Below are 10931 nucleotides of genomic sequence, written 5' to 3'. Positions count from 1 at the left end.
TGGTTGAATGATATTTAACTATGAATGTTTTCGCTCCAACGCTGAAAGACACTGAATAAATCTATCCAATTTAACAATTTTTGGATGATTTAAAAAAGCCATTATGGTGTTACTTACTTAAATAATTAACACAATTAACTGGAACCACACATGTATATTTATCATAATTGTGTTACAGCCAAGAAAGTAATGTGGATGCCTGATGATGAAGTTAAGGTAATGGATTACTTCCACACAAACCTCGTGACAGATGTGGTGCCTAGTAAGCAATATACGCTTCACTATCAAGTGTCATTCTAGAAAAATGAAATTAATATGTTGAGCTAATAATACTTTAATATAGCATTTACATTAAAGTATATATAATTGAACCCATTGCTTCTACTCATACACACGCCACATTCTAGATAATCTGATGGTATAAAACTTTTAATAGATGATGTGTAAGTAAAACATCATTGTAAATGGTCATTTGCAACTTAAATTTAACAAGTATGCATATTTCACAGAATGATAAACGTCTACAATATTTGGTATTTTTCTATCTGTAGAGAGAATTTTGTTTTTATATATATATATATATATATATATATATATATATATATATATATATATATATATATATACACACACACAGAGTGTATAATACAGTTGAGTTCTATGGCTCCCAACTACCATGTCATAGTAGGGTCAGACTGTGTGTGTATATATATATATATAACATTGGTGAACATAAGCTGTCCTTGTCTCTAATGTTTGGATAAAGAGCTTTAGTATTTTTAACATAAATTTAATTACACAAGTCTTTTTAACTAAAAAAATTCAGACAAAAAGCAAGTAGATGCATTCTTTGCTTTGAATCCACGCATAGCAGAGAGCTGCAATGGAAATTGGAGGAGAATAAAATATAAAGTCTACAATGAAATTGTTGCGAGATCAGATACAAGTATTCATTTCAAAATGAAAATTATGATATAAGTAAAATAATTTCATCTTTTTTAGGCCTTGATTGGAATTATTTCACACGTTCATTCAGGGATCGTCCTGGGCTTCGCCAGTTTCGCAAATTGCGATTTTTTTTCCTTATTGGCGACAAAAATATCCCATCTGGCGATTTTTTTGGTGACATACTTTTTGGTTTTTTAATTTGTACATACAATCATGGATTTGGACTGAATAAAATTAAAGCCAGAACGAAAGGAAGCCATAAAATTGACTAAGCAATGCATTGGAATCAATCTGTTACACAAACGATCCTTTGTTCTTATTGACAACCCTATCTTTACAGTGCATTGTTACATCATAATCTGCTTATGCTGACATCTGGGCTGAGTACTGTATGCTGCGATACTGTCAGTCATGCTACCTAACTATACCTACAACTGACCGACTTCTGAAGACGTGAATAGAACAGATACAATTAATTGAATGGCTAATCCTTCTGTTGTTTTGGTTTTTTTTTACATATACCAATATAATAGTTTTGCTGAACCTTCATAGAAAACTGATAACCTTTGAAGTACCGACTACTGTGTATAAATACAAAGCAAATGGAAAAAATCTCAATCACAATTACATCTGTCGCCAGTGCAGCATTTTACTCATTGATCTTTTCCTTTTGCCATCAGTCCCGTGTTACGGCTGCAGAGACTTAAACTCCGCAACAAGAAATAGCAAAAAAAACAAAAAACCAGTTTTGCATAATTAATAATAATTATTTATTTCTCAAAATACAGGAGTGAAAGAATCCCTAAATTGGGTGTGAATTTACGCTTATATATACGGTCCAATATTGCCAGGTGTTGACTCGTGTAAGTTTCATTCGTGGGAATGGAGATCCTATTTTTCTTGTCGAGAAAATTTATACAGCATTCAGTGATCATTCTTGGGATTTAGGAAGCAATTCGCTACAAGCTTTGTGAAGCTAGCCATAAAGGGGGGGGGGCTGCTGAGAGACTACTGGTGTCACCTGTCAGCACTGAGGACTGTGAACGTGGATTCAGTAAGATGAACCTCATAAAAACTGACATCAGAAATAAGCCCTGCATCTCATCTCTCGAGAATTTAATGAGAATCAGCATGTACAGATGTGAAAAATTAGACTTTGAAACTGCATTCAACAAGTGGGCAGCCCTAAAATCGCGACGGATCTTCATGTAACACTTTGTAACATTTTGTTAATGCTTGTTGTAATTAAAGTATTAACTAATCCATCTTTTGTAATTTTCATTGCCTGTTACATTAATAGACTAAATTAACACTTGGAAAAATGTACACTACTTTTTTTGGTGACACTTTTTGAAAATTGGCGACAAAATATTGAGGTTGGCAATTATTTTGGCGACAGCTTTTTAAAAGCCAGGACCATCCCTGTTCATTCATTTATTTTGAAATGAGCATAAATGCAGATTTTATTTACTGCATGATTAAAAATACTGATGTTATAACACCTAACTGCAGATGTGTCCTTAAATGACTATCGGATTCATTTTGGAAGCCATATTTATTATGTCTTTCAAATGGATGACTTGATAATATCATTTGTGATGTCATGAAATGTAATTATGTTGTTGTAGTTGTAGGGTTTAACACCATTTTCCAGCACACAATAGGCTATACATGATGGCCAGTATTAATGGTGGAGGAAGAATCCGGAGAAAACCCTGGAAAAAACCACCAACCCACGAGAAGCTACTGGCAAGCTCTCTCACATACCCACATTAGCCGAATCCGAGACTCAAAACCATGCAGACAGTTGTGAGATGGCAGTGATCCGTAACGTAGAGCGCTTTAAACCACTAGGGGCCCCGAAATGTAATTATGTGTTACTTGTATGATAAATTTAAATTCATAACAATGTAGTCATGTGATACAATCTTATAAGCCATTGTGTTTATAATTTTCTGACGAAAAATTTCATGGATGTATTTTTGTCCCACAAAACAACAATTTTGGAGGACTGATCCCATTGGAGAAGAAAATAATGGATTTAGCATATTAGATAATTTCAGCTGACGTGTAATTTTGGTATGTGGCAGCAGTACTGGCTGTAACAAGTATAATTCCTGTTATCAATTATAGTAGTCCATAGACCTGTGGAAATGCATAATGCCCTAAACTAGATCTTATTAGTTAGGAAATCAGTATACAATAATGTATCACTTGAAAAACTAATTGTTCATATTTCTGCTGAGTTGGAGACCTAGATCATGATTTTGTCATTTAAATAAGTTTGCCATCCATGAAGAGCTAATGAGCAATCAATACTTGGGTGCACAGTGCATACACTTTAAACTTTACATTTCTACATTATTTTTTTTTAAATCACACAGTAGCTTTGATAATTTATGACATGTTATTTATTTGAGCAATCTATAGCAAACAGAGAAGAAAAGTTGAAATCACTATTACATTTTTTAAAAATTAAATATGGGGAATTTTGTAATATTTTGAAATTTGCTATTTAAATTGGTGTATGTTATGCAGTGGTAATCAGGAATCTATCAGAATTGCTCAGACAAGCTAAAAGTCAGGTTTTTAATCTGAAAATAATGTCAGCCATTTCGTTTGTCATCAACGCTGTGTGCTAACTTGACCATAATTATATCACACTGGCACCTAGCCAGATACTTGTGGTCAGCAGTCTATTGTTAGTTGCAGTGTGCTAACATGATGATAATTATATGGCACTCAGTAATACAGCCAGGGCAGCAAGACTGTATTTGATGCAGTGTGCTACTCTGAACATAATTATGTAATACTGATAACTGAGCAGCAATACATGTTAACAGTGATACAATGTTATTTGCTGTGTGCTGACTGGAGTGTAATTATATAACATCTACTTGTGATCAGCAGTCTTAGTTGCAGAGCTAACCTGCACATAATTATATAATACTTGCAACTAGCCAGCAATACTAGCAGGTGAGTAATAAAGTGTAAGTTGCAGCATTCCAACCGGATCATAATTATATTACAGTCACAATTGACTATCAACATTAGTTGATCTTTTTCTTCTTGAATGATGTTATGTGATTGAATTTCATTTTTGTTTTCAAGCTGACTGGCATAAACTGTCAGTTGCCAAACTAGTCATGCATATATATATATATATATATATATATATATATATATATATAATTTATTTGGTTCTATTGTACAATCAATTGTTGGGTTAAATATTTTGTCAATTGTTTCTTATTGTTTTTATTTATATGTTAAGTTTTTTTCTCGAACCCATGCATCCCCTTTTTTAAATCTTGACACTTTCTTCTGTCTCACTTCACATGACAGGCATTTAAGCTAGTATCTGTACTAATGAATAAAGTACATATTTCTAACTAACTTTGTCTTTCTTTTACTTTGCAAGAAAAAAATGAGTTACTTGTGTCTAATGAAAATAATTTGTCTATCCATCATAATATGTGTGCCTGTCAATCATAACATAAATGTGAGCATCATTAATATGGAAATTAACAGTGAACAGAAAAGTATGATTCTGTTTTACATCACCATTCTCCTTCACTTCATCATCTGAAACTGTTTAAAAAATGTTTGCCCTCAAATAGGGAGCAATAAATATAATAATAATGTCCATCTGATTATCCATACCAAATCTCTTTGAGGACATTACCTGAAATAGCAACATACATTTTGTAACATTTTTATAATCTGGGACATTTAAGAGTAAAACACGTATTACAGCAGGGAGTTCTAGATTTTGTTATGTCTGTCTCTGTTTCTCAAAATTCTGCCGTGACGGCCAGACCTAACCTCAATTCCGTTCCAAATGTTAGTCAGTTCCGTGTGATGTACGCCTCGCGAGAAGGTTGCAAGCAGTTGTTCTTGCCTTGGGGTGATGCTGCTTTCAACGCATGCGTCAGCAATTTCAAAATAAGGTCATTAATAGATGTATAGATAGGTGTTCTGTTCTGACGGATTATTACTAAAAAGTGAGTGTTCTGAAGGATTTGACGCCATAGGTCAAAATAAAAGGGATTTTAGTTTCCATCCGCATAACAAAGGCAGTCGAAATTAATTAAGTATTTAATAACGAGCGTCCAATACGTCAGATGGATATGCTAGTGTGTATTGGTACTATCGCCCCTACGTGGGTTACGCTAAAGACATGTCACCGCGAACGTTTCGTGTGTATGACCAAAACATCTATTGATTCTGTCCAAGGTAAATTGTCGTACGTAATTAGGAAAATATTCCCACAACATTATTGTGTTACAGCAGGCGCAGTAATTATTTTGTCGTTGTTTAAGCGTCATGATAAAGTCAGCATCAAGATCAAACTCTCGTATATTTTGTATTCTTTTCGCCGATTGCCAGCTAATATTTTCTTTACCATGCCTGGGACTGGCACGCGGGGGATCCCATTTGTGGATCTCACCTGATGTTGGTTATAAACCATCTTGGAATTGTCGCAGACAATTTTCAGAAGCTGACACATTTTTGTAGCTCTAGATAATGCTAAAATACACTGTTACCACTCGACGTGATCATCGACAATCCAAATATAGATATCTGAGTTTGTTAGCCCCTGCAACGAATGAATTGTTATTACATATCCTAGAGTCCATCATGGTGGTTGCTGTGCCAGATCCTACTCAGCAATAGATATCTGAGTTTGTTAGCCCCTGTGATGAATGAATTGTTATTACATATCCTAGAGTCCAGCATGGTGGTTCCTGTGCCAGAGCCTGTTCAACAACCTCCACAGGACCATAAACTATATTATTGAGAGTGGCAAGGTCTCTTACCGTAGTTTTTTCGGGATATATCGCGCGGATCTGGTTGTGGTTAAGGAGAGTGCCTCTGACTCAGCTTCTACCTTTTCATTCCTTGTTTCAGATCTCGTTTTTACACCTGATTTTCTCCTTTCGCCTGTTGCTTTATCAAGTTTACGCGTCAGTTCTTTCTGTTTTTCTTTCGCTTTCTGTTTTACTCTTGCAGTATGTTCCTTTGCTGTCTGGTCATTGATAACAAAATTATTAATGTCTTCCTTAGATGTGATCTGCTGAATATTAAAAGCAACGCAATATAAATATTTAACAAAATGGACAGCTTTTAGGGTTTTAATATATTCTGGTTTTACGTATCCAAACACGGCAATATCAAGTATTTTGTCTGAATCCCTGATAGCGGCGACACACCTTCCTCAGTAAATTTATCTATCATGTGAGTTCTAACGTTGGTGGTGGCGGTGGTAGAACTCCGGGCTGTGGTTGAAGAGGTTAATGAGATGGTGAAGCGGGTTGAAGATGACCAGCAATATCCTCGGGCAATGTCTTAAGATCATTTTGTTGCCTAAGTTGATGTAACAATTTGTTTTGGTTGGTTAATAATTTAATATAGATAACTGTTCTGTACCTTCTGAACATTACACCTGAGCTTCCTGACGCTGTTATAGTTGCTATTTGATAGAATCACGGACGGGGAGATATTTCTTAATTAATTCTAGTCGATGTCGAGCTATTTTAGCTGTGCAATATTCCATAGTTAGAGCAGAAACATTATTATTATTATTATTATTATTACAATAACGATTTAGTTACACATCACGGTCCGCGGATATACTTAAATGCACATCAAACAGTTAACGCAGTAAACGCGGCGACATGCGCGCACATTATTTTTGTTTGCACTACTTACCGCATCTGAGTCTTCTTGTCGCACCTTGTGGCTCTTGACCTGTGTGGATTTCAAAACAACACCGGGGTCTTGCAAACCAGGCTTATATACAAGGTTCGGGTTGGCTTTTGGCAACAAAGAAATCTATAATTTTACAAGGCCCGATTGTAGAATCGGGGCCTTGGCGGAAGGGGAGGGGGCTAAAAATGGTCAGCTGACCCACCAGTTCTAGCCTGAACTCTTTTTGCCCAATCCACTTATGGGTCTAGCCCATTAGGGTTTCAAAACATCAACTAGATCTTGCAAACGAGGATTTTGGCAAATAATAAATCAACCAGGGCCCGGATTTGGAATTGGGGTCTTATGGGTGGAATCTTCGCACCCAATCCCAAAGGTAGGCCAACCCGACACACACACACCCCAACCCCGCTGCTCAGGGGATCCAGTAAAAAAATATGTTATCAATCTTGTACAATTTCTAGCCAATACATCTGAACATAAAATTAAAAGAAAATTTGCTTGGTCTGAGTGAATAAGTGAATAAACGATATATTTCATCTCTCCGGTGAAAATCTCAGATTAGCGTCATTAAATGTAACTAAAAGTACCTAATTCATTTTAAGCACTTTGCGTGACACGAATAAGTAACTTTTAGATGCATTTAATGACGCTGACCTGAAAATTAACTGAGTTTTAAAAAATAGCGATTCAATGTGAAATGAAGTATTTCGCTCGTAGCTTCGCCAATTGTTAAAATACACTTAATGAAATATACATTTTATTCACTTGGAGCAAGAAAATATGCTAACTTTATTTTACTATAGGCCGTAATAATCTTGATAATTCACTCTATTGGAATACGATAAATTTTGACTGCTCGTCAATATATATTGAGAATATTTTGAGCAAGAAATTTACATATTGTATCAAAGCAAATTGGTGGTCTAGAGGTAGATATGGCATTACTCATACTATCGAACTGGGTTAAAATCCAACAATAGACATAATAATTTTTTAAAATCTTGTTTTGGTCAGCTTTTTATGTGCTGTTGTAACTTCAAATGAGATGGAGAAGTATGAATTTGGTTATATTTTCTATGTGAATGTACACAAACACATGCAGCTCATAAACGGTAGACATCTTTCATTATCGCGTGGGATGCAGCAAGAAATGTGCTAATTCAGCCTGTGATAAATATTGCAGGCAAACTTTTAGAACATAAAATAAGAGAATTCGATTGCTTTTTGAGTGATTAATGGATATATTTCACTAAAATATTTTCGTCAACCCGATTAAACATGTCGGTTATTAGCTCATTTCAAGCAAATTTCTAATTGAGGACACTTCGATATGTGGGATGGGGGGGGGGTATTTTCATCTACTTATTGGTGCAAAAACTATTATGACCACACCCTTTTAGAAGGAGTTAAAAAATTACTATGGCTTGAAAACAATAGTGCAGCTTCTGTCTTATATTTGATTGACTGCCTATGAGATTTAAAAAACAGTTCAACATAAATACGTTTGGAAATGGATAAGCAGATGTTGCGATACAGTTTCTAATGGCATATTTTTTTATGATTTTGATCATCTTAAAATATAATTTTATTATTTTGTTTTGTTTGGTATAGCAATAGGGCCGTTACAAATATTGTCGCCTTAATGCTGGATTAGACAGAATATGTGTGTGAAGATTATATCGCCATAACGATGTGGATGCACATACGTATTACAGTTTTAAAAGGCATATATTTATGATTCTGATCATCTTAAACTTTAATTTTAGTTTTATATTTTGTTTGGTATAGCAATAGGGCCGTTACAAATAATGTCGCCTTAATGTTGGATTAGACAGAATATGTGTGTGAAGATCATATCGCCATAACTATGTGGATGCACATAAGTATTACAGTTTTAAAAGGCATATATTTATGATTCTGATCATCTTAAAATATAATTTTAGTTTCATATTTTGTTTGGTATAGCAATAGGGCCCTTATAAATACTGTCGCCTTAATGCTGGACTAGACAGAATATGTGTGTGAAGAGTCTGTCGCCATAAGGATGTTTTGACCATCGCAGTTGTGTGTTGGCATTAAGGCGACACGGTATTAAGGCGACACATGTGTGTTTTCATTTAACAATACTTTTTGATGTTTTAAACATGAATATTGAAGCTTGATAATAGGAATTATAGATTATTTTGATGAATTCATATACAAATATGTGCTTCAGTTTCATAACACAACATGATGTCATTCTGTCACCCTAATGCTGCTGTGTGACATATGTCGCCCTAATGCTGGTTACGTACTCATGTGTGTGTGTGCGTGTGTCTGCGCGCGTACGTTGTGTGTGTGTGTGTGTGTGTGTATTGGTCTCTGTTTGTGCCTATAAAACTCACTTTATCCCTATCAAATACACTCTACCTACCTACCTGCAGTAGCGTGTGTTCAGGTCAGCAACTTGCAACACTGTTGACATTTATCCCCTAGTGTTCAGTACAGTGACGTCACTGACGCTGGAAATTTCGAGACTATAAATATGGACTTGGGGATTTCCACAGGTTGCAGCTATACATATGTACTAGAGTTCATAAACAGGAACGTCACTCAAGCTGAGGCTATAAAAAGATAGTGGGGTTTTCCAAAGGAATAACCCACAAGTTGTAGCATAAATAGATAGTGGGATTTCATAGGAATTTTAGCTGATTATAGCTATAAATAGATACATGGGTGTTTATACACGATCGTCACACAAATTGATATTGTAATTAATTACTAATTTTATCCATTTTAGTCTAAACCATTGTTACTTAATTTTCGGGGATATGTTTATTTTCCTTTAAATTCTGGGACAATTTCGTCATTTTAGCGTTACTTTTAGTCACATCCATTTTGTCGTTGAGCATTTCCTTGATTATAGCTATTTATAGCATCATTACAATTATGCAAATTTTTGAACACCCCAACAAGATTTCAGGTCTTGGTAATGCATTATATATAAATCTCACGCTTGTACTAGTGTATGTATGTCTCTGTCTCTGTTGTGTTTGACCCTCTACCATCATTGTCCCTAGACAATCCCACCATGTTCAATTCCCCTTGACGCTATACAGACCCATCATGTTCAATTTCTATATTTTAAATTCCCTTTGACGCTAGACAGTCCCACGATTTATTCCCATGCTAAATTTCGCCTTGTCCCTAGACAGTCCCACGATTTATTTCCCATGTTAAATTCCCATTGTCCCCAGATTGTCCCATGATTTTTCCCCATGTTAAATTTCCCTTGAGTCTATAGTGGCCCATGAGTTTTCCCCATGTTAAATTTCCATTGAGGCTATTGTGGCCCAGGGGGGTTCTGTAATGCTAATTTCCCAGAGTTCGCCACAGAGCGCTCGTGTAATATACGGTTTAATACAAAATACATGATCGTGGGCAGGAATATACAAATTTTGGTCGATATATATGATCGTTGGTATCTATTCAAACGCGGGCCATGAAATACATTAATAAATCCCTACAGTATTTAAGGCAGGCGATTATGAATTATTTAAACCACATTCTTCATCTGTCACAGATTTTATAATCATTTTGAAGTGGCTACTTTATCTCGAGGAAAACGAGCGGTAAGTGTTATATAAAACAAAATCTTAATAGCAATTTGATCACTTTTGCGTCATTTTACAGTAAGAATAGTAACAAATAGAGGATAATTTCTTTTCCTACGTTAGGCCTAATGCCTGGTATGTTTCTTAGTGTGGTACACACACACACAAAAAAAAAAACCAAAACAACACCAACAACATTTTAAAAAACCCACAAAAACGAGTGGCGCGCCGAAGCCACGGGCTAAAATGTTTTTTAAATATTTGTTTATAGTATCAACCACAAATTGAAATATATCCAGTATTAGCGTTGGAAAAGAAAGTTTTCGTTTTGTTATATTTTTTTTACATTATCTCATCCTATCGAAACACTTTCTGTAAATGACCTTAATAAAGGAAAATAATAAATTAACCTAAGCCACTTTGAATGTCGACCGTAACTTTTATTTACACGGCATCATGCGCGGAAGAAAATACCAACTGAACCGGGATTTCAGACAGCAGATGAACTTGATTCATTGAACTTCATTAGCAATTGTACAATCAAATAAATGCAACAATGAAAAGGTGGAACTATGAAAAATCGAGAATGTTAGATTTGCGGAGGATTTATTCCGAATTATTGTCTGCTAATAGAGAATTCATGTCAGTTGCTGTGTCAGGGATGCCCACACAGCACGC

The sequence above is a fragment of the Sinohyriopsis cumingii genome, chromosome 14, assembly GCF_028554795.1.
Source record: "Sinohyriopsis cumingii isolate HCF-2022 chromosome 14, ASM2855479v2, whole genome shotgun sequence".
Lineage (NCBI taxonomy): Eukaryota > Metazoa > Mollusca > Bivalvia > Unionida > Unionidae > Sinohyriopsis > Sinohyriopsis cumingii.
This window is presented reverse-complemented; position numbering follows the sequence as displayed.